Genomic DNA, 4,172 nt, shown 5'->3' on the forward strand with positions numbered 1-4,172 from the left:
CAAATTTAAATTCAGCTCAACCCCGCTTCTAGCCAATGATATTCACGTTCCTACACTGCTGGCCGTAAAGAGACCAATCGGAGTTGAGAAAATGGATATCTGAGAATTCCATTGGTTTATTGCCTGAACGGTATCCATTTGGCAGCTCAAGCCCTGTTTGCCATATGGAGCACATTTGCGTGGGTTGGATGACCTAGCAAATAAGTGAATGCATCACATGGTGCCCATTTGCTGAATTTTGCACAATTTGCATTTTATGTCGTCGGTAGGTAACTGTCTTTGATTTGCTCAGTGTACATTTCATCCATTCCGGTTTGCTTCGAGCTCTCAAATAGAGTCACCATAGTACATAGAGTCGATGCTCCTGTTATTTGGCCGCTGTGCTTGAAAATGCAGAGTTGTATGGCGTGCGGATATGTGATAGCTAGCTGAGTTGTCAACGACGAATGCAGGCAAATGAAGAAGAATTCTACTGTAGAGCAAGGGTCGATTGACAGTCATTTCCACAGGTTCAGTCGGTCGCTAAAAAGCCAACAAATTACCTCGTTTCAGATGTATGGCATTATGTTTTTTTCTGGAAAGCAGTTCAATAAATTTGGATAAATTTTCACTTAGTTGGAACAAAGGCTAAATTTAAAGAGAGTGCAAACTCATCTGAAACCAATTTTATTCGCGTTTCCATGGTGATTGTGCACAATACCAGCCGTGAAGTGGTCAGTCGGCTTGGAGAAATCGGTATCTGAAAACGCCATTGGAAAATTGTCTGATTGACATCCATTTGGCAACCTCATCTCAATTTTCCACGTGGAGCATTTTGCGTGGGATGGATGATCTTGCATTCATGTGTGTAGATGAGGAGTGAGACTATCAGGTGCCTCATTGAATGGATGGGGTGGGCACTGCCCACTCGACGAGATTCTGGATGTATGAGAAAGAGAAATTGTGAAATGTGTTGGTCTAGAGTCGACTTAAATTAGCCTGTATGAGCAGGTGTGCTGATGGATGATGTTGGGTGGTCAGGTACACAGAAGATATTCCTACAGGAGCTTTAGAACATATCTTGATGGTCGTTTCATTGGTTTCAAAAGCTGGACAAGCATTTGTATAGACTGCCACCAGTTTGCTTATTGCAGGCACTTGTGCGAGTACTTCTGCTGCGTTTACACTAATTTGCTAACTTCATTTTATTAAGCAACCTGCCTCTGAGAGTATCTTTAATCTCAGAAATAAGAATTTGCTTTCTGTTAAATGGGTTTCAATAGGAAAATTTTTGGATTCATACGAGTAAATGCATCAATAATTTAAATTTTCCAGGGTAAAAATGACCGAACTATATGTAGCTGGAAATGATAATTGTACGGCATGGAGCAGAGGAACGCAAAGAAGGAACAAATGTCGGGATGAATTATAGGTGCATAAATGGACGAAAAGAGGTATGGGCGTGGAGATGAAATAGAGGTGGATAAATGGATAAATAGGAATGCTACGGATTGTTGGATACAGGGTGAAGGTATGGATAATGGATGAAATAGGGATTCTGGCTGGATGGATGGATGGATGGATGGATGAATAAGGGCTGGATAAATACGTGATGTCGAAAGAGTCTTGTGACATGCCCTGCCACTTCTGATTGACTGGCAGTGTCTTCAAACAGATTGCATTTGATAAAACATTTCTTCCTTGACCAAATGCTTTACAATGAAATTCTTCCCATTTTGCCTTCATCATAACCTCCCAACTCAGCTTGTTATTACATGCACGCACGCTCCCCGACCCTACCCTCTCATACATAGCGGTCTAAAGGGACATGTCCAGCGACATCTTGTCTATTAAATGCCCTACCTGTGATCTTGACTTGATCCGGTCCCGAGGGCACAATCACCAGCTTTTTGTAGGCGATGCAGTACTAGATCGTGCATGCATCTTACCTTGGAACACTACTCCAGCATCCGTTTTCCATCCATCCATTTATCCCACTGCTCAGCCTGATGGAGTTGTTAACACGTGCGAGGTGTTATAACTGTCTCCCTTGACCCACTGCACTTCGTTGCGCCTCTAATAGATGGCATTGCCCATGCAATAGTGACTTTCCATCATGACTTGAGAGGAAAACAATCGGTTAACCCAAACAATAGAATGTCCATCAATGTTGATGATGGACAACTGAAGCTCCCCATACAACTATAGTGTTCTGTTCCCTTCCAAAACACCCTGCTCAATGACGTCTCTTACTCGTTTTGGCGGATGTCTTTCAAAACCTTCGGCGGTGAATCCCACCAACAAACTACCAGTTTGCTTATACTTCACTGTGCCCAACTTCCATGAATCCTGTGGTCAACAAGGGGTTTTAGGGACCTTGATTATAGTTTCCTTATAGTTCGCAGAGACGAGAATCCACTTCACTCTGTGTTATTTCCATGATTACTTTTGCCAACATACCATTACACACATTCGCCTGTTGTCCCTTAAACATCAATCAACAAATCAAGGGAAGAGGCTCGTCAACGCATTTAAACGAGCGGGAATGAAGTGAAGGGGGAAGGAGGCGACTGTTGACGTCACCGAATGACTGCTTGACAGAACACCGATCACTAGTCATGTTGTTAATACAAAGCCAACCCAGATTGTTCACCACAGCCATGGTCTCATGGCTTTACACACCTTTGTGGAAGGTGTACTGAAACTCCAATTAAGATTCCAGACAGACACCGATGTCCGCTCCCGTGTACATTGGTTAACATATAATCCGTTGTTTAATAAGAAGCTTTGTGCCAACGTTGCAAAGCTGTCTGTCAACAACGGAAAGGCCGTGGTGGTGAGGCACTGCAAACTATTACGCCTGCCATGCCCCCCAGAATCGGCAGCCCAACGTGTTAATTTACCAGTGAACATACTGCTAAACAAAGTCGGGATGGCATCCCTGAATGCAGCATCTGCTTCACAGAATGACATGGAGGAAATTCTCCTTGTGCCGTCTTGTAAACACTAACAGCATTCCTATAGCCAAAAGCGCAGTGGGCATCAATTTCTTTTTGGCCCTAAAAAAACGTAGTTACCAATTTTTCTTCAGTGAGGGAAAGAGCTAAGGATTGGTGCATTCGTAGGAATTGTTGCTGCTTCTACTTTTAAGAAGTTTCTACTCTCATGAGTTCTTTCGTATTGTTTGCGACATCCTGCTCTTGTTCACTTCCTCCTACTTGTCAACTACCAAGCTCAAAGCTAGTCAAAAACTGACTGACAGCTGGAACGCTTGAACACACAGCACCTGCGTACCATCCATACTCATCGGTAAACACTGACAAGTGGATTAAAGTGCTCCCCAATGGAGTACTTTATTTCTGAGCTTGACAGGTTCGACTTGATTCAACTCCACGTGGATAGATGGGCACCAGTATGCAACTGAGAAATTGAATTGTGAATGAGTGGATGGATTGATGGTAAATCTAATGGAAAGTAGATCGGTCTATTACTGATTTTCCTCATCATCCTGATGGTCTTATGAGTCATGGTGTACTTCAATGGCAAACTGGTACACGAAACGACAAACATCTCTTTAACTGGTTCCTATCTATGTACATAAATGACATCTTACTCGTTTATCTCCATCCCAAATTTTACCCATTTCCAACCACTATATCAGGTGTTAGAATGAAGGCAGGCAAGAAAATTCATCTGTAAAACTTGGCATTAAATACCTTTCAAATGCTAACTCGTATATTATCACTGAATGCAAGCAGAATGTGAACGTTTGTTGAATTTAACAGCAAAACACAATGAGCATATCAAAGCGAGCTATCGACCAATCCCATGAAATGCAAACTGTGCAAAATTCTGCAACTTGGCACAACGCAATATAATCACATACTTTCCAGATCATCCAACCCACGCAAACGTTCACCAAGTGGAAAAGTGAAATTGGGTTGCCAAAAGGATGTCAATCAGATAGTTAACCAATGGCATTTTAAGGTACCCCTTTCTCCACTCCAATTGGTCTCTTTGCGGCCAGCAATGTGCACAATTACCGTGGGAACGCGAATAACATTGGCCAGAGATGAGGTTGAGCTGAATTTAAATTTGACCCTCGTCTGCCTCCACTTCATATTTCATAGGCTGATTCTGTATATTAACGAAGGTGAGTTCTTTGCCTATTCCGCTCTTATCTAAATAATAAT

The sequence above is a fragment of the Echinococcus granulosus genome (assembly GCF_000524195.1).
Source record: "Echinococcus granulosus chromosome Unknown EG_S00019, whole genome shotgun sequence".
NCBI lineage: Eukaryota > Metazoa > Platyhelminthes > Cestoda > Cyclophyllidea > Taeniidae > Echinococcus > Echinococcus granulosus.